At 44.0% G+C, this 20,958-nt stretch overlaps 1 long non-coding RNA gene across 1 annotated transcript in view; it reads left to right on the top strand.

The window, feature by feature from the left end:
• Positions 1-20,589, top strand: part of LOC148184551 (uncharacterized) — a 194,531-nt gene extending 173,942 nt beyond the window's left edge. Inside the window, exons 3-4 of the long non-coding RNA XR_015772220.1 lie at positions 12,538-12,597; positions 20,509-20,589. This is a non-coding gene — a long non-coding RNA (uncharacterized LOC148184551). The remainder of the gene's footprint in view (positions 1-12,537; positions 12,598-20,508) is intronic.
• Positions 20,590-20,958: the final 369 nt, after the last annotated feature.

Below are 20,958 nucleotides of genomic sequence, written 5' to 3' on the forward strand. Positions count from 1 at the left end.
TGCCGTTGTCATCTCTGTTCATTTAAACAGGATTTTGAAAATCAGAGAAAACGCCAGGAAAAATTATGATTTACACGGCCTATTTATTTTTCTTCTTAATTTTTTTGTTGTTTTCTTTTAAATGTATTGTTATATCTGTTTGAATGGGTAGAGACAATTGATGTCCACACATTGTACTGGTTAAGTTTCCTTCTTGATTAATCATAGGTGGACATTTGCACTTTCATGGGTGCTGCTTCTCATGACTTGCCCGTCCTCTTAAAACTTTTGGATTGCCTTTTTTCTTTGTTTCTTCTTCACTGAAAAAACCACAAAAACCCCTCAACCCCAGTGATACTTATTAAATAGGTCAGTTTTAGTTATTATGGATGAGGATTAATAAAAATTAATGTACTCAGTCCCACTGCCTTGGGAATCAGCTGCTTTTTAAGAAGTGGGGTAAAGAAGTTTGGGGTGTCCAGAGCTACACAAAGCATCACTGATGGATTTGTGCAATTCCCACAAGTGAGGAATCCCAAATTTTCCTGACTTCTGTTTTCCTCTCTTCCTCTTTTCTTTGCACCTTAACTTCTTAGTTTTCCCCCTCATCCTTCTATTTTTCTTTCTCTTCAGTCTCTATTTATTTCTTCTGCTTCACAGATTGTCTCTCTGCTTGGTTTTCTTTTCCCCGGCACTTACTATATTCCCTGTGTTTTTGCAGCTCTAATGCTGGCTTGTCTGCCAAAGAATAAACTCCTATTTATGGCAAATATATGCAGCTCTATGCACTGCTAAAACATCCTCAGACTGTTTGCTCACAGCCATCCTGCAGAGACAGCACGACACTGTGAGCACACGAACTGAGCAGCTCCTGCCACCTTCGCCAAAATCAGAGCCAAAACCACCTTAGAACACCTGCTCTCAATGCACAGACCTCTCTCCTCTGACACGGCACAGGTTGGGTTTAGCTGGAAGAGTTCCATGGGTTAGACCTTCAGGTGAAACTATCCTGCTCCTCCTGCCCAGCAAGGGATAACAATTAGTTCTGCCCTCCAGTGGAAATTCCTCAACTGGCCCCCTGTCAGGTCAAGTGGTGCTTTTTGAGAGCCCTAGATTGGAAGTTCTGAGCACTTGGTGTTAAAAGCTGGTTTTTGGGACATTATGAAATGTACCTTGGGGTGGTTTCACCTTGTACCTCTCAATTAGAATCCCAAGGCAGCTGCACTCCAGCTCCAATCCCTTTTAAACCAGGCTTTCAGCCCTGGTTTTACCAAGGTACAGTAAATAATGGGGGGGGGAATTTCAGAGGCACGAGGGGTAGAACATTCACTGGAAGTCGACGGAAGTTGGTGTCTAATTCCCATTTGTGCCTTTGGAAACACACATGGCCCTGCTCTGCCCATGGCTTTAAATCTCATGTGCACACAAACACAAGCCCCACGTTTCTATTCAACCTTCCACACACATTTTCATTTCCTTTCAGTGTCACAAACTTTTCACGGTAGCTGAAATACGTCAGGGATGTTTTTGTCAAATTGCTGAGACCAAGTTCTTCAGCTCCCACTCTGCACTTCTGGCGTGATCAGATCATGATGTTAGAGTCGCAAAAGAGCTTATTAGCAGCTGGTGCAGACACTTTCTGTGTGCTCTAAAAACAACAACGAGAACAGCAACTCAGCCGGGAAGAGCATATGCAATAGCCTTTTAATAATTGCTTCAGCTCACCATGTCATCGCACGTAAGCTTTCTCATCAATGAGCCCAGGAATACAAAACCACAGAACTTCTTAAATTTTTCAAACACCTGCATCTTGTGAAACGAATTTTTGCTACCAGATTAAAAACAAAAAAAAAAACAAAAAAAAAAAAAAAATCAAACAAAACAAAAAAATAGGAAGAAAGAAAAAAAAATCTCTTGGATCAAAAGTGTCTCCTTATCAGGAAATGAAGGACAGGAACAAAAATACCCTCCTCCTCCATCTCCTCCTCTTCTTTTCCCACCTCAGACTTGATGATAAGATTCTGTAATCTGACAACCCCCTGCAAAATGATAGCTGGGTGTTTACAAACGGGGCTTTTCGATGCAAGCCTGTGATTAAAAATCCTCCAGCAGCAACCATGTGAAGGCTGGCCAGGTTCTGCCTTGTCTCCATTTCTCCCCGTGCCGCCCAGCTTTGTGTCCTGCTTTATCCGCCTGGAGCCTCCCGAGGGGCACAGAGGCAGCTGGGGGATGCCAGTGCCAGCTTTGGAGTGTGTTTATCCAGCAGTGGCAGGGAAGTGGCCCTGGTCACTGGGCTGGAGTGCTGCCCACGGGCTTGGAGTGGGCTGCTGCTCAGCTGTCCTGTGCCTGCAGTCGCAGGGATGGATTTGCTTCCTTTCGCAATCAGTCAGACAATAAGGATGTTGCTAAATCCTTTCTGGAGCCCAAAGGCAGGGCTGTTGGTTGATCCTTGTTTCCTGTGCAGTTATGATTTGTGTGACCACCAAGTTGCCCCTTGACTCACCAAGTGCCGAGCCCCAATGTCAGTGCCTGCAGTGGGGGATCGGAGCTCGGCGTGGCCAGCAGATGTCTCCCAGGATATTGCTTTGCAGACACTGCTCTCCCAACTCCCTCTCTTTCCTGAGGCTCCCGAAACTGGGCTTGCTGGATTATGAGAAGCCCTGTCTCTTTGCCTGTTCTCTGCAAGTATTACAGCCCCAAAGACATAGCTTTGTGATGCTGAGGTTTTTTTTAAGCTGCAGCCTAAATTAAGGAAATGGTTTATAAAGATAAAAAAAAGGCAAGAGAAGGCAGCTCCTTTGTGCCTTCAGAACGTTTCATGATTACTTACAGCCTTCGCGGGAAGGAAGCAATGTCACTCATGGGGGCACGCGGCATTTTAGATCACGTCTGATTGGGAAAATCATTAACATTGCTGGGATTCTGCTTCATTTTCTGTGGGAGAATTGGAAGATGGCAGGAGGAAGGTTCTGTTTGCAGGTGCAGGCTGTGTTGACATGAGGCAAATCTGCAAATCAAGCTGTACCTGCCGGGCTGTGCTGGCACATTTTTCCTTGGATAGGCTTGGCCGAAGCGTGAGCTCTTCTGGCTCGCTGGCTGTGCATTATTATCCTCTGTATTCAGCAGCAGCAAGTGCAGCAGTGAGGATAAGAGGTTGCTCATGGCACTGAAGGAATTAGTTGTGGAGGTGGAAGGGAAGGCTGGAGTCCCCCGGTCCCAGTCATGCTCGCTCTGGAGCGCGGCATTTTGGCTGGGATGGGGTTTGAAGCCCACCACAGGTCACACGGAAAATGCTGGTGCTGTTATCGTTCTGCAGGAGCTCTCCGTTGGCATGAGCCATGTCTTTGAGAATACAATAGTCCATCACCAATCCAATCATCTTTCTGTGACTGAGGGGTTTATGCAATTATAAAAAAGTGGATGATTTCAATGTTCTATCCCTCTTGTGGAATTGTGTTTGGAATTTATCCGGCGAGACAGGGGAAGGGATTTTGTTTGTTTTGTTTGATCATTTCTTATCACAGAACTTTGTTTGACTCAAACCACAATGATACAAGCATTCAAACACCTCCTTCAGATGTAATATTGATTTATAAAACAGCAGTGCACAGCTGCTAAGCTTCACTGTTTCATACAGAAGGTCTTCAATTCCCAACAAATTACTGGTGTTTCTACCTATTTACAAATTAATGTTTCCTCTGAACCTTGTGCATTTCTTATTATTCTAGTCTGCTTTCTTCAGTTTCTGCTTGGAAACCTCATGTGAGTGTGCATTATGCAGTGATAGGGCAGCTTTAGAGCATCAGTCAAATTGGAGTTAAATAAAAAAAATCTAGATCAACGTTTCTCCTTAGGCAAGTTATGCACTGAGTGAAATTAAACCACTATATGTACTTGTAGATTGAAGAATCAGAGGTGGAGGATGGGTCAGAAACACTAAGATCAAAGTTTTTCTTCTTTGAAAAAAATCTCTTTGAAAAGCCCCCATGCCACCTATTCTGCTTGTTAATGTTTTGACTGGAAGTGTCTGGCAGTGTCATCATCAGCAGAATATTTTTAAAGACCTATTTTTTTTATTTTTTTGGAGCCGAGTCTAATAGCAAAGCAATGGATCCTTAGCAGCCTCTGTTATATGTCTCTTAAGGGAATATTTTTGTTAATTGCAAATATTTGATTGACAAACATGGGATGCAATTAGTAGGCAGGCACAGTAGGAATGTGCAGTGAACTGGATCTCTGAACCAACAGATCTCAACTCTCTCAGCTTGATCTGAAATAGGCTAGAGCATTTAAACCATATGTTTCCCTCAAACTTTTTCTTTCCTCTGAAAATTCCTTATTTCCCTCAACTAACCTTCTTTCACTCTCGGCACCAAGGGAGCTAATTCATCCGCTATGATCACGTCAAATAAAGACAGAAAATTCTACACAAGCTGCAGACTTACGCTGCTTTTTGACCGTGGCAGTAAAAATTAATGTGGACAAGACTATACATGCCAGTTGTGCCTTACAAAAGCCCTAGGTGAAAGAGAATACAATCTAATTTAACTTTAGACATTTTGAGCTTAATGGTCTATTTAAACAACCTGGTACCATCTGACTACATTTATCAATTATATTTCTTTTTATTTATACAGAGTACTATCTTTCTGGAAAGGCTATAATTAAAACTTACCTAGATAAATTGTGCTCAGATTCTGTGGCACAAGAAGGAATTCAAAGGATTTCAGTGTTTTTATGTGTTCTTTTTCATTTAAAAAAAAAAAAGGTTGCTCTGAAATCTTTAAAAGGAAATAGATTTTCATAATTAGAATAACCTAATTGCAATAGTTTCCATAATTACAGCTAAGAATTGCCAACAGGAAATGCAGTGTGGTCTTCACAGTGAAATGTTGGCACCCTGGATTTTTTTTCCTGGGTAAGCAATCCCTCTTCTCTCAGGGGTGGGGTGCTTGGTCTTCCACTTCTCACTGTCAGGAAAACCACCTTGGGGGGGTTTCAGCCAGAATTTGGGTTTTCAGGAAATTTCAGCTCGTGCTTTGTGACATCACCGTAATTTCTACAGAGTGATATCACATGTTGAGTACGATTGAGGTTGGTGGAGAAAGAGCAGCAGGAGCTCTGAGGACTTTCAGGTGCTTCTGTGGACGGGTCTTGGCCCTCAGCATAACCTCCTTGTATTCCTGGAAGTCCCAGTTCCCTCCCAGATCCATGGCACGAGAAACCTGAGTTTGGGTGTGCCTGCATCATCGCTCTCCGTTAGCACATGCCTGGTTATCCAGGCACATGGAGAGGCTCACGAAGCTCTGCTCCTTTCCGAAGGGCCCGATCCCTGCTCCTGCTGGGGACTGCTCCTGTGATTAAGGCTGACTCATGGACGTGTGGCAGGATCCAGCCTTTAATTTGCAAATCCCAGTAACGAGATGTGTTAATCAGTCACTTCATCAGTGGAAGGAGTGCGAGATCCGTAGTGGCTGCGCGGGGAGGATATAAATACAAGCTGGATTTCTTGAAAACTTTCCTTCTAGAATTTTGTCCTTAGAAGGGAAAACATTATTTCGCTGCTGAGACCTGAATGTAAAATTTCAGATCTGTTGTAAGAAGCCCCACAGAACTAACAAAAAAAATTAATTTCCATCCGTGACGTTTCATGATGTATATTTGTAGCCCTGTTACTGAAGCGATATTTGACAAGGGCAGTTAAAAAATACTCTTTTCAGCAGACTAACAGTGTTTTTCCATAAGGGCAGTTAATGGAGGTTCTGTGCAAACCCATGGTAATTTAGACAGAGTTTCGTGATGAACCTCTTTGGTATGGCAGGGTTATTTTAAATGCTGCTCCAGGTGCCTGCTTGGACTTGTCAAGCTTGCCCTTAGTGAAGACCAGTCCCCCACAGATAATTCCTTTTTCACACTGGAGCCATTGTTGTGTCTTTCTGTTTAGGTGCTTGACAGAAAATGTCCACAGTTAGGCTGTGCATAATGTACACTGTCAATTTGTAAGATCCTTCTCAGCAACTGTGCTGAAAGAGGGACTTTGTCACAGGTTTTCTCCTCCTCGCAGCTCCACAATCTAAATGTTACTGTTTTGTCATGTTAATGTAATTCACTTAAAATATTTAAATTGTCCCTAATTAATTGAGGAAGGAGATTATCATGGTGGTGGACTTGTAGGCAGCGTGTGGAGCAGAGCTGCCAGGGTTTTGGTGAATACAGGTGATGGATGGTGTTGACGTGAGCGGCTGCAGTCGCACAGTGTGCGTATACACAAATTACACCGCCATGTGTGTTCCTCCCTGTTAGCAAAGCCTTTTGTTTATATATACCCAGCTATACATTTACACATTATGTAAATAAACACACATATGCCCATGCAATTTAATTGAATATATGGCTATGGGTTAAGAGGCATGTTACTCTGATGAAAAACATCTTATGGTACGGAGTAAAAATATTTCCGACGTGCTTTTGAGCCTCCTGTAGAATTTAAGAAGGAACTGCAGAGATTTCTTTAAGGTAGTGGTTCAAGCCATTGAAGAGGAAGGCCTGGTATTCTTCCAAAACCTCCAGGCTTTTGAGTGGCATTCTCAGAAACCCATTGAGTTCCATTTTCATTCAACTCCTTTTATTCTTATTCAATCATGGGATTTTCCATCTATCTTTGGTATATGCAAAATGGACATTACTCCGTGAGTTTTGTTTCAAATTAGGTTCATACTTCTAACAAATGTGTAAGAAATTATGCTTGTAGATCAGTCTTCCCAACCACAAATCCCCCAAAAATCGACATGAGCATCTCAGGGTGTGATGAAGAGCTGCCGTTCAGTCATCCTTGGGGGTGCAACACGGGCTTTGATGGCTGAGAGATGCACAGAGCGATGGGCTTGTGGTGCCTCCCACCCACTCATCCACACTGGTGGTGCCACTGGAGGGGCCCATGGAGGTGTTCTCCACTGGAAAAATGCCATGAGGGGCTGCAGGAGATGGTGAACCCCCGGGTGGGAGCTGTTGCTGGACTTCCCCATGGGGTTGTGTAGCATATTCTCCATGGTACTCCTTTGGGCACCGGAGCTGGGACAGCAGTGCCTGCTCCTCTCAGTGCAGGGTACCACAGGCCACGCCGCAGGTGACACGTCTGGCTCTGGCAGAGCCCAGAACTGCGTGTCTGCCTCACAAAGAAACCTCTGCTTTTGCTTTTTGTTTGTTGTTTTTCCCCTCCATCTCCGGCGCAGCCGGGGCGCCTCTCCTCCAGCTGTTCTGTGACACCGTGCAGCCATCAAATGCTGGAAGCCCAGATCAGAGAGCAGCAGTGACAGACTCCCTGGTGCAGGCAGGCCAGGTCCCAAATCTATTGTTCATACCAGAAAGCTCAGCAGAGTGACTTGACAGGTTTTTAAAGCACTGGAGAACTTCACCAGGAAGTTTTCTTCCTTTCCTGCCCCTTTCTTTCCATCGCTCTGCCTGAAGCCAGGTGCTGAGCGTGTGCCATTTTGACAATTAGCATAAAAGGGGGGGATTGCTGGTTCTGAGCACAGGTACACAGGGATAATCAGGTGTGTGGGAATCGGCAATCCCTCTGCATGCAGGGGCCATCACTGGGCTGCTTTGTACTATTGCATTCAGACACCGTGTTCTGAGCGTCTTTGTTATCGTCGCCTGATAAATAAACAGCCCTAAAATTACAGAACTTATTATGGTAATTGAGTGAAGAAAAGGAAATGCAAACCGTGCCTCACTATCTATTACATTGCCACTGCTAAAGTTGCCTAAACCTGTGCTACTCAAATGATATTGTAATATTAGCCTTCTTTCTTTTTTCACAATGATTGTTTTCTGTCCATCTCAAGCTGGATGTCAGTTCATTTAGATTTACATCAAGTAGTAAATTAAAATAATCACTCAGCAAACACTCTCAGCTCAGTTTTCTCTTTCAGTCAGGAGTTGCGAGAGATGCTTGAAGCATTCAAGCAGAAAATATTGCTGTCTAGATATTTGTCCTCTGGGTGATAAAGGAGGCATTGTCTTGGGACCCACTCAGGCCTCGGAGCTGATAGTAGCTGTGCATCACAGCTGTGAAGTGCGCTTTGTTATGTGTCTGAGGATTAGGGTTCAGGACCTTGTTTTTCTTGAAATACCAGACTGATCAGAGCTGCATATGTTCAGGGGAAAGCAGAGGTCGATGGTTCTCTGTCCACATTTTTACTAGATTATTTTTGGACAGAACTCTGGGAGAATACCCTGCAGCTTAAACCATCCCAAGAGTTTTTCATATTCTGCATTATAACCGTCATGGAAAAAAAGGCTGTAGTTTATCTATCTGCATTTGAAACAAAAGGCTACAGCATCACAGACATGCCGTGCTTTGGACCCACGCTGGAGCAGACTGGATTTTGCTCTTTTGTGCTCCATTTACAGTACAGCTGCCCATTTAGAAGCACAAATGCACCTTGATATAATAACCAAATCCAAAGAATGTCTGGCCTCAAGGGTAGCACAGACCGACAGTTAATCTTAAAGCAGGGCTGGTGTACAGAGCAAGAGTGTGGGGGGACAGAAAAAGGCTGTTCTGTGTTTCTTAGCTATCTGTTCTAGGGAAAAAAAAAAAAAAAGTGGATTTCTATCCACATTCTTTGCTATTAAAAAAAATAACCTGCATTTTTTTCCCCCAGCCACAAAACAGACAAACCAAACTCCCCCACACCAAAGCAGCATTTATCTTGGCAAAAATGGTATGGCCAGAAGTACTTGTAGTGAAGATGCTGTGGTGAGTTAAGGCAATACTTCCATGACAGTTGAGGTGTGAGTAAAGGCTGCAGGATCTGGGCACGATCTGCTGAGCCTCCTCTTTGTGGCAGCACAATGTGGGAGTGTGTGGAATTGAGGCTTTGGGGCCACACTGTTGTCTTTTGGTGATACCACAGGATCTAACTGGATTTTACTGATAAACAGAGGGCTACCTGTGGTTCTTTTGTTGCAAGTCAATGTGCACATACACACTGCAGATTCAACTTTCAGTGTCAGTCTGAATCTCTCCCTCCCAGAATGGGGCTCTGATCAATAGGCAGAATATTGCCTTTGAAATTATCGGTGTTAATCATAGAACCCCACAGATGGAATGGGAGGGAAAACAGCATTTGCCCACGTGCAGGATAATGCCTGGGGGTTGCTTGGAAACACGTCAGCAGGCACAACTTTTAACTCCAGCAAGCTTCTGCATAAATTCTGAGGCTCACCCATACATCTTTACTTCAAAAATGAAGCCTTTCCATCCCCCGTTCTTCCATGGAGCCCCAGCCCAGCACTGGGCCTACACATCCCTACCAAGGCTCTTCAGGTCAGTGGGATGGCTCAGATTCTCCTCTCTGTCCATGGAAAGCTGAGCTTGGAGCTGTGCTCCAGGGCATTCAGAAGGCAGTTTGGGACATTAGTTTGAGCTTAGGGGCTTTAATGAATGACAAGGTTACTGTTGTGACAGAGCACCAGCCTGGGCTCAGCAGTCACCAAACAGCTCCTGAACGTGTTCTTGTCATCCCAGTCTTTTTGTGGATGCCATTGCCATTCAGAGGATGCTCTTGGCAATTTTCAGTCTTGGTAGGTGTGGCAAGAACAACCTAGAAGTATTTCTTGTGCCTAGACAAACCGGTTCCCAGGACACAAAAAGGAGCAATTGGAGCAGATATGGAATGAGGAGCCTCAATCAGAGATGGACCGGTGTAATCATTGTTTGAATGAAGCTCTAGGCTGCCAATGTAGTTCCCCATTTGTGTTCTCCTCCTGTGTGCTGCTGGACACTCCTGCCCTGCTGCCCTGTGCTCCTTTCCTGAGGATTTATGTTCAGGATGTGCATGAACCAGGGCCGTGCCACGTGGAATGGGGGAAGTCATCCCTTGTCACTTCATCTGCGGCCTGGCAGAACTGATTTGCTGCAGTTGTGCCTGCAGAGAGCTGGCATCATGTGAAGGCATTTATCACTGGAGATATGCTGATAGCAAATCTTCAAAAAAATCATAGGCTAGCACTCAATGTGCCCTTTGTTTATAAGGAGTCTTTTATATTTAGGTATTTTCCTTCACTTCTGCTTCCTCCTTTTTTAGGAAATGACCATGGGGCACTGACCTCTGCTTCTGTGCTCTTAGAAATCCTCCCTCTCTGTTTTATTTGTCTTCTGACATTTTTTTTCTCTCACTATTTTTTTAAAATGCAATTTGGTTTTCTTTTTTCATGCTATGAAAAGGTTTGTTTTACCCTTCCTCACTCATGCTAGCCCAGATATCCATTAGTCCTCTTTTTGCCTCGAGTTGTTGCTACTGATGGGGTTCCTTTATTACTAAACCTTCCATGTGTTTTCTCCCTTCTTTCCTTAACTTTCTTGTTTGTCTGTCTTTTATTTATCTTCTTCATATATCTTGGTAAAACGTATTAGAGGTGTCTCTTACCTTCCTCTCTAATCTCTTTCCTACTGCCATCCTCTCATGACTGGGGGAATTTTAGCTGAAAATATAAATCAGGCTTCTCTTCCAAAGCTGGACAACAGAAAGGGGAGTCTTCTTGTTGATTACATTAAAAAAAAAAAAAAAAGACAAAAAAAAAACCCCAACTATTTCTTGAATGGAAGAAAAAGAAAAAATCCTGCTGGGGTAAAAAGCAGCTCCTGGTGCAAACTGACACCAGGGAGGCAGAGATGTGAAACCTTTCCCTGCTGGTACCTGTTTCCTCTGCTCACATGGAGGAGACAGAGGGGCCAGGACATTTCAGAGTGAAAGCTCTCCTACCAGTAATTACATTATCTTTGTGGGTTTATATCAGCTGAAAATCAAGTCTCAGAGTTTTACCTGATTGGAGTTTTTTATGGGAAGACGTGTTCACACAGGGCTATCATGATGCTTACTGAATTACTTGAAGCAGGCATTGTTTTCTAGAGGTCTCAATACCAGTAAGAATAGCTGAAATTATCAAAATATCAACATAAAACCCTACACAAAGTGTGACACTGTTGTTTGTGAGTGGCGTGGCTTGAGTTTTTCTGCTGCTGTCACCAACCACTGACATCAGAGCCCTGCATGAAACCAGGCACAGGAAGGGGGGATTCCCCTACTTCTCTGCAATGGAAAATAAAAAGGGAAACAAAAATAGAGAGCTAATTTCCTGACTGCAGGAAAAGAACTGCTGGGGTAGAAGGTTACCAAGGCCTCTGGCTCCTTGTGTGGAGCTGAAGAGAATATTCAGAGAGTTCAAACACAAGTAGGAGATCTCTGAGCGCGGGAAACAACAACACAGTGTGGGGTGAGAGAATTCAGCAGAGAGCAGGAGGGCATTACCTTACCCCGTGTGCATCCAGCCCTGGCAGGAGAGGGATCCCACAAATCCTTATCGTTATAAGCTCTTGCTAATTTGAGAAGTGTCAGGAATGGCAGTGTAATTTTCCCCTCAGCTGTCGGGATCTCAGGGTGTGTATCCGATTAGATGGCACCTTCTAGGAATGTGAGCGGTCAGTGGCAAAGCCTCTGTGCAGAGCCTGCCAGAGTGGCGTCACTTTGGTATAAATAAAGGATCTTTATTTGATTTATTTGATGCCTAAGATCTTTGTTAGGTAACAAAGTCTGTTGTAGATGCCGCTGTGGGACATGAAGAACTGCACTTGTTTTCTGGTATAGCAGTTGTAAATTAACATCAGGATAATAAAGGCCCTTCCCAGTGCCTTCCTGCTGGAGATCCACAAGGGTCTCTGTCTGATGTCCTTCTAGTTCAGTATTAGGAAATCCTGAAAGCATGGAAGCTGTAGGGAAATCCAGGTGCCTTGCATTTGAAGGTTTTTTTCTCTCTAACAATACAAATATTACCTTGGTGTTCTCCTCACCAGTGGGCTCTCACAGTTCCCTTTTCCATGGGAAGTCAGGTGGTTTCTGAGCAGTGCCTGCATATTCCATGCTAAAAGGGCAGCTGAAAAGGCAGCCTTGGCTGCAGCTGCTACCTGGAAATCCAGAGGCCATTGTTTTCCTTATTTCATCTGTTGCTAGTCAGCTGGAAAGCACAGTGACCTGTGAGTAATGTGGTCATCCCCAACTCATGCTGATAAAACCTTTACAGTGCTGCTTCTTGCCATCTCTCCTTCTCCATCTCTCTGAGATGTTCTGATCCAATCTTGACTTCCTTTGAGGTAGGGCATTCTGTCTTAATGCCCTAACCCCCTTGGAGAACCAGAGAGAAATGATGCTGAGATGGTTTTTTGTTGTGTTTTTGCCTGATTGACTTGTCCGCAGGGCTTTTATACCAGAAAGGAAATGACTCTATGGCCATAACCCTGGAGCCCTTCAGGACACTGCTCCTCTCAATTAGTGGCTGCTGCTGAAGGCAGAGCAGAGGAATTCCCAAATCCCAGGATATCAGTTTGGCCCTATGGGCAGCAAACCACCAGGTGTAGCCTCCTAGAGTTGAGAGGTAGCAGATCTCAATCAGTTTTTACTCTCTCCACCTTCTGGGCAGCACTGGGCAGTCACCTGGCATGTTTGCAATTCTTGTTTCCATCACTAATGAGTTTTGCTTGCTTACTCCTTACAGATCAGCTGCATTTTGTGGAGCATTTCTGGAGCTGAGGGACAACTGTCTGGGAATTTCCAGGTAAATGCAATTTCTTCTGCTTCATTCATGAACTGCTCTGGATGTTGTGACCTCCTCCTTGATCTCAGGCTTCAGACCTCTCTCCTAATCCTCTAAATTGGCCACCTCATGATTAGATTGTTGTCTTGAGTTGCATCTTTGAATTCAAAGTGAAGGATGTTCTGGGTCCCACCAGCAGAGTTTGACCAGGAACCTTCAGACTCCCAATTCTTATCTGAGGGGGTTTGCCTGCACCTCCTAAAGATACAAATATTTGAACACTTGCTGTATAAAGAACTGTCTCTGTGATCCTGCATTACCTGTGCTTAGTGTTGGAACTCAACTTTCTTGTCCTGACAGAAACACTGTCACTTTCTGACTGCACAGTTTCACCTATTTTTTACCTTTTTAAAGGGCTGAGATTTACCATGGATTTTTGCAGTTGGTTCTAGACTGTTTCATATTTACATCGTCTTAATTTCTTAGAGACTCCAGATTCAAGTGAGGCAGTGTTACAGTGGGGACCTACAAAAGAGCACTGGGTGTGATGGTTTGAGGGCCACCACACCATGGGCACACCAAGCCCCAGCCCTGGCAGCAGCTTTGTGCCCTGCCTGGCAGGTTGTTCGAGACCCAGATAAAAGCAGAGTGTTTTTCAGGCTGGCACTGATCCATCCTCAGTATGATAATGTGGGTATTGTGAGTTCCTTGGGGCAGGGACTGTGGTTTTCCATATGTCTTGAGTTGCTCCAAGATTGTGGCTGGCATTCTGTGAACCAAAGCTAATAAATCAAAGCCAGTTTTTTCTCATGCACTTCAAAACCTACTCCATTTTGGAACGAGAAAACCACGTACAGCTCACTGCAGGCTTTGTCAAATTATTCCTCCCCTTCACACTTGGACTCTTCTTCATTTTCCACACACTTAATACTCACCCAGCTCCTTTCTGTAACTGGCAGCTGATCCAATTACACACTAGAGGTAGAAATACTGGAGTCTTACAGTTCAAATGTGGAATGATATGCATAGTCACTTTGTCACTCAAATCCTTAAAAAAAAATAAAAAAAGGAAAGGAAAGAAAACTCAGACTGGCTGGCCATAATTAAGGGCAGAAAATAGAGCACACAGTTAATATGTCCCTGGTTTGCCAATACTGGGATGTCACAAGTACCGATCAGGGAGCCAGAGCCATGTGGCTTCCTAGATAAAAATGCTGGCTTTTTTTACTTCTGGGGCTACAGTTCAAATCCAGCTTAAGGTTCTAAATGAGATGAGACCCTTAACCTATGCCAAAACTGGGGATCCCTCCAGGTCACAGTTGAGGTTATTGGCAGGTCACTGTGATTAAACTTGTCTTCTGTTGCCTTTAGCACACTTAATGGCATGAATAAAGGGATTGAGGTCCAAGCCCTGCCACAATGCCAAGAAGCCTGACGTATTAGAGATGATAATGAAGGCCTGGCAGTAATGACCCACTCTTGAGTTAGAGGTAAAGTTAGGATGAGCCTGACAGGTACCCCTTGCTCACCCTGTTGCTGTTAGACTGCTGTGTGTGTAGTATGCCAGCTTCCAGAACTGAATTTTTGGAAAATTCTGCTTCAGATTCTCAGCTGGATTTGTGTTCAGACAGCATTTTGCATTCAGCTTGTAAAACTGCAAAGCAGTACCAAAAATGTACGAACCTTCAAAGCCTCCAAGCTCCTCCAGCTCCCACCAGAGAGCCAGAGATGAGAATCCCACATGACAAAAAACAAGCAATAATTAAAAATCCCTATTTTGCCCAAAGAATTCCTTTGTTCAAGGTATGTAAATGTCTTCGCCTGCGTGTAAGTTATTTCATTTTTGATAGTTCCTTAGCTCAGTAATGTGAGCTTGGGAATAGAGGAGTCTGAAAGGAGTGTTACTCTGAAACAAAACACCTGTCTTTCAGTCAAGACTAAATTGACAAGCAACAATTTAGTTGTCTAAACTCAGAGCTTTCAGGATTTCAGACTACATAAATGTCAAGATGCCTAGGTAGGGCTCAAAGGTGAGCGACAGTGTAGGCAAATATACATTGGAACTTCAATTATCCAACCCCTGATCACTCTCAGTTACCTGAAGTTTAAACATGTCTGCTTTCACTCTGGTTCCTACGTTTTTCTGTAAAAACCCTTTGTACTGAGTCACCTGTCTTTGCCCGGCGGAGTCTGTAAAGTTTTAAGAGCTCGTCTCCTGGGGAGCTTGGTGTGTCTGCCAGATCACAGCCCCTCTCTGATGGAGCCTGTAATTATTCCTTCATGTTACCTGGTGCATTTGGATTGAAGTATTAAAATCAATAAATTACGGTTTTCAGCTTTGCTGTTCCAGCCACATTCCCCTTTTCCATAGGCTTGGTGTCACAGAGGCACCTTCCTCCTGACATAGAGTGTACCTGCTTGGAAATACATTGAAACTTGATTTGAAATTCTTTAATGATTCCCTGTAGGGAGATTGTGTTCTCTGATGAGCAGGCAGAGGATGGGATGAACTTTGCTACTTAGCAATAGTAACCATTATTGCCAAATTCTTCCCTTCATTGACTGACATCCAAGAGCCAAATATGCCTTGATTTCCACAGTTTAGAATGTTGTAAAGCTGCTGAGATCCCAATCAAGACCCTCAGAGAAATTTTGCTTTACATTTTCTTGACTTCAACACTTTTTCTCAATACATCCCAGTTACTTTTGAGGGGTTTGCTGTGATTTGAGAGGCAGCAGTTCACGTTGGCAGGTCCTTATACCAGCTACAGAATTAAAAAGTTTTGAGCTGGCAGGAAAGTATGTGAGACCTCCTCACCTCCTTGTGCATCTTTATGTTTTCCAGCCTCATTTTCACCCTGTTCTTGCCTTACATTTTCCACTTTTAGTTTCTTCCAGTGCTTCCTAACATCATCTGTTCTCTCTGAGGGGTGAAGGGAGTCCCTCTCCTTTTCTCCTTGCTCTCCAGCAGGAATTTTTCTCTTTATCTTTCAGGGAAGGCATCTAAACCAGAGTAAGGAGAGATTTTTGTTTCATCCCCCAAAGAGAATCTGAATAGGCCAGTGTGCTGGGCAGAGCCTTCTGGGAAATGAGGGATGGAATGCACTGGGCTGGGGTCCCTTTCCAGAGATACATTCCATGGTGGCACTGGGGGATAAAAGCTGCTGTGTAAGTGCTGCCTCCTCTGCAGTGTGGGATTTTGGGGTAGGATGAGCTCCCTGAACAATAAACCAGCCCCCCTGAGGAAGAAAAAGGGGATTTCAGGCCAGGTCAGGCAACGTCTGCCTTCCCTTTAGCTGAAGGCAAAGAGCTTGATCCCAGCAGAACAAATGGCATAAGACATGGAGGATCCAGCGTTGCACAGGAAAGTAAAATCCTGTTCTCCACTGAAAGCAGAGTTGCACAACTGAACCAAAAGGCAAAATGCAATCCAGTCATCTGTTGCTTTGGGAATGGGAAGAAAACAAAATTAAATGGGGATATTAAATTGTAAGTTTTGTGGTTAAAGAGAAATCTCATTCGCCTGGCAGTAAACTAATATTGCCAAGAAAATACAGCAGCACAAGAAGAGCAGAGAGTGCCCATTTCAGTATTTAGGAAGTTCTGGTGTCTTAGGTGTTTTATGGCCATCAAAAATTGAAATAAATTAAAGTTGCACTTCAATTGAATTACACAATGACATCAATTTAAACATTAGTAAACAGATGCAATTCTGTGCAATGCTTTAAATTGCGTTTTCTCACATATGCATTTAATTTAACTGAGATGGTTATTTATGTTAATAAAATAATTAAAAGCAGTTATTTAAGACTAACTATGAAATAGCTGTGTAACTACCTATATTAATAAGACAGTTAGTTAAGGGATAATGTCTATTGCTTTATGGTGTAATTGCAATAAACAGCTGCTGAGTTTGATTAAGAGCTGAAGTGGAGCTAAAGTGTTTGAGCAATCTCAAAAGCTATTTGTTGTAAGTGTACTACAAAGCAATAGCGATTATTCCTATTATACAAAAAGCCATACCATAAACATTAAAATATAGCACATGAGTAAGGTGCTTTTTCCTTGGGTTGTTCCAGCATCTCCAATGGGAATGGTGAGTCTGGGGAAGGAGAGCTGGGCTTTAGTGGAGAAGAGGCTTGGGAGGGGCAATAATTTTGTCAGTTTTGCTCATACCCAGGTTTGGCCCTATGTGAGAAAACCAGGGAGGGCACAATCTGCACTTGTGAGCTGAGTTTTTTCAGGGGTGCCATCATGTGAAAGTCTCTGGCTGAGTCCCTCTCTGATTTTACAGAAAAATTTCAACCAAGACCACAAGTCTGACTTTAAAAATTTCTTCAGCTTTTTGCTGGAGTATAAACAGGAGAACTGAGCATACAGGAAACCCCCTTCTGCAACTTGGACCGTGAGATGGCCACTGCCACTCCATAACTCCATCACTGACACATGGAGCACCCACTTCCCAGGAATATCCTGCTTTATGGCAGTGACACCTACCTAAACCACAGACCATTCATTTCAGTGGAATCAAGGAAGCAAATATTGCCGTTGTTATTTAGAAATTCCATATTCTTCTGCTTCTGGACTTGTACATAAGACATTTGCCCTCAAAATTTCTGCTGTGTTAGTGTCCCACAAATTTCATAGCAAGTCAGGAAAAGAGGGGCTCAATTACTTAGAAGTAATCTTTTATTTCACCTTTTATTTATTATTTGAGAACACCTTTGAATGGTGACCTCTGAGGATGGGTAAGGGCTGTGAAACACTGCCGAGCAAAGTATAACCTTGAATATTTAGGGCTTTGTAATGAGCTGGACAAGTCCTAGAACAAGAGTTGGTGTGGTTGGGGGTAAGAACGTGTCCTGGGTGTCCTGCTTCAGGCCCTGAGCTCCTTTTGACATTATTGGGAATCCCTCAGGGAAGTTCTCACTTTCAGCCAAACCCAGACATCCCTGGGAAAGGCAGATGGGTCCATCCCTGCTGTGAACCAAGCTCGGGGAATATCCAGGTCCATGTGATCAAAACTCACCGGCTCATTTGCATCAGGGCTGAAGGGTTTTCACATACAGATGTTAAAAGGTAAGAAAAGAAAGGTGTTGGCAGCACAGTTACACTGGTTTCCTCCTGTTACACAGCCTATCCTGGAAGAGATAAGGTCTCTCTGACCAACCAGTTGTGCATCAGGGTTTAAAAAAGCCGACAGGAAGAAGTGGCTTGGCAAAGCCCGATGCACAACAATTAGTCCAAGTGCCAGTTCAGTGCTGATCTGGTGTGGAATGGTTTTGCTCCTGGTCTTTTGAGAAAGCAGAGGTGTCTGGGCACTGAGGAGGTGTGTATGCATTGCAGGCAGGCCGGGCAGAGTCACTGATCTGCCGCCAGGATCTTCCCAAATAACGCCTGTCAGGGCCTGGGATGAGCGCGGACCCGCTCGGCTCCAGCGGCTCCTTCCTTGGGAGAAGCTTAGGCAATGGCAGAAAAGCCCACCCAGTGTACTCGCCTTGTTAAGCTGCTGGGGCTTGCAGGCCTTCCTAACTCTGCCCTGGGGAAAAACTGTGTAACAATGGATAAAAGACTTGGGCCTCCCAGCTTAGTTACAAAGGATTCTCTTCACTCATCCTCTTAGTGAGAAATCCAGTTGAATGCTTTTTGAAATCTTTCAAATATTAAAAATAAAATAAATCTTCTTATTCTGTTTCCCGGCAAGATTCTTGACTGCAGTGCCATGTTGTCACACACTTCAGGTCCTTTAAAATGTCGAAAGGACCCCCCTCAGTGATGTGGCTGTAGCCAGGTACGCAGAGAAAAGGTTATTCAATTCTTTGTGTGCCTTCAGAAAGTTAAAGGAAAAAATCCAATGAGCCCTGAGAGGAGGAAGATGTAGTGGATATTAAAATAATTGGGTGTCAGGCTGCAGAAGGCTCACTGCTACTACCTGGCTTGGTTGGGAGCTGCCAGCTGGAAAATAGCTGGCTTGTGTTTATTTGTTTCAGCCGGCGAGAGGGAACTATTTCTGCTTCACCTGGGCACAGGAATCACTGCAGTTTGTTACTCTGAGCAGTTACTGCAGAAAACACTTGTCAAATCAGTTCTGAAAAGAGTCAAACACTCTTTTCAGCTGCCTGAGAAACTGGTTTGCCTTCCACTTCCTTCTCTGCTGAAGTGTTACCTGCTCCCTTCCCTTAGTGCCAATGTCAGCCTGGAGATGCGCCACTCCCTTTTGGCATGGGCTTTTCAGCCCAGAGGGGATGTGATATTCACCAAGCTGAGGCCACTTAAAACCTGGAAGAGCTGGGAAAATGAAAGCTGTCCACGTGGGCCGTCATCAAGGGAATCATCAAGTGACTGCTACTTGTGATCTTGGAAGTCAGTTTTGCTTGCACAGAAATCTTTGCCCACGCACATTGTTGTCATCACTCTGTAAAGACAATTTATTCACAGGAAGCTCTTGCAGGCAGTAGAGGTTTGTTCTCTCTGCCTTGCTGTCTCCTTCCGCTCACAAGGAGTTGTTGAATATTCAGCATCCCCTGATTTTAAACTCACTCTTTATAGTCTTTGGTGCCTCTCAGCCATTTCTGGTGTGTTCCTCTACCACCTCAAGTTAGAGCACATGGGAACCCGATTCTCTTAAAGGCACGGATTTTTTGCTAAAGTCTATGTTTAGATTCACGTGAAATCCACTTGCTTATTAGGTATTGGTTTGGGTTCTTTTTAGATTGGGGTCTGGGTTTTTTTGACATCTTGCTTATCTATGGATTTAGTGTTGGTTCCATTAGTTAAGAGAATCAACAGCCACATTTCCTATTATTCACATTATTAGAGTGTATTCCAAGCTCTGTATATCCTGAAGCTTATTAAATAATTCTTTATCCTTTAAGAAATTCTCATTAATCTCTGACCAAGAAGAGCAATAATAAGTTAGTTAGTCATCATATATAAAAATCTGAATAATTTTTACAAGTATCTTTAATGGCTTCCTTTAATTACGTGTCTTCATAAAAATGCTACCCCTCTCGAACACAGCATCCTTTCATTCTTCAAGAGGATCTAATTTCTGAAACAACGGAAATTAAGGTACCGATGCTTTATTTGGGCAAATGAACAGAAAAAAACATGAGCTCTAGCAGAAGGTACAGGAATCATGTGTTCTATTACCTTGTCACTACCTTGATATTATTAGGAAGATTTTCCAAGGCAGCCCAGGGGAGTGCTGGGATCAGTGTTACACTGACAGCAAAGCACTCCATGTGGACTGGGATGGGATTTTGGCAGCAGCCCAGGGGAAGGTGAGATGCCTTCCCTGCTGCTCCTGGCCTTGCCCCACATGTCCTTGCCTCAGGTTCTGTGGTGGTTCCGTGGTCACCAAGGGCAGGAACACCCTCCCGTTGCTCCTCTCCGAGGAGTGCGGTGATTCCGTGTGCTCAGCAGCACCGAGGGGCATTTTTAGGGTCAGAGAAAGTTGTAGCCTCCTTGTTCTCTGATAAAATGCAGATCTTCAAAACCTTCCCAGCAGGGCCGGGCGGGTGGGCAGGCCCAGCCCTTTCAGGGGCAGCTCAGGCAGCTGGGGGATTAACGTGGCTGGAAAGCCACAGCCGCGATCGTTGCGTCACCCGCTCCTTTTTCTTGCTCTTTGTTAATCTAAGTATGAGTTTGCTACCTTAAACCCACAATAAAAGGCAACATTCACTGCCCTGCCACCAGAGCTGTGCTGGACAATGTTTTCAAACGTCCTTCAAAAGGCGTCTCCTCTGTGTTCATCCGTCTTTCTCTGAAGGCACCAGAGGCTCTGAGTAAGGGATAAAAAGGTCAAATGTAAAACAGAGGCCGCCTCTAACCCTTCATGGCCTCTTTAAACCCCTCCATAGTCCATAGGCTGAGAAGTACTGAAAAAGGAAGGATGGTACTGAAGCCTCTTCCTCCCCTGTTTTATTTCAGGTCAGGTAACCTTGCTCACTCTTGTGGAAAGCCTGAGGAGCTCCAGGAGGGATTTAAAGAAGAGATCTTCCTCTCCTGTTCAGGTGAATAGTCATGAATTAGACTCTTGGGAGACTAAAGCAGTATAAATACATGAGGAAATCTTTTGATTACACGTAGTGTTAAAAAATGCTAAAAATACTTCTGCTACAGTTAGTGTTGAATTTTTATGTATTTACTTATTTATCTTAATTTATGCGGTTTTTTCCTCCTTCCCTGGGAAGTGAAGACTATCAACAGATAAGGGAGAGAATTTTGTGATTTTGTATGCAGTATGAGTCCAGTACTTGGCCAAGACCCAGATCTATTGTGGCAAGAAAGTAATATCTGAACTAACTAGGGACTCAGACTCTCTGGCCAGCGTCCAAGAAACATTAAAAAATGTAGTACTGCACATAACAAGTAGGAAGA

This window comes from Pseudopodoces humilis, chromosome 3, assembly GCF_049639895.1.
Source record: "Pseudopodoces humilis isolate 2021_Gansu_Grassland_sample_001 chromosome 3, ASM4963989v1, whole genome shotgun sequence".
In the NCBI taxonomy this organism is placed as follows: domain Eukaryota; kingdom Metazoa; phylum Chordata; class Aves; order Passeriformes; family Paridae; genus Pseudopodoces; species Pseudopodoces humilis.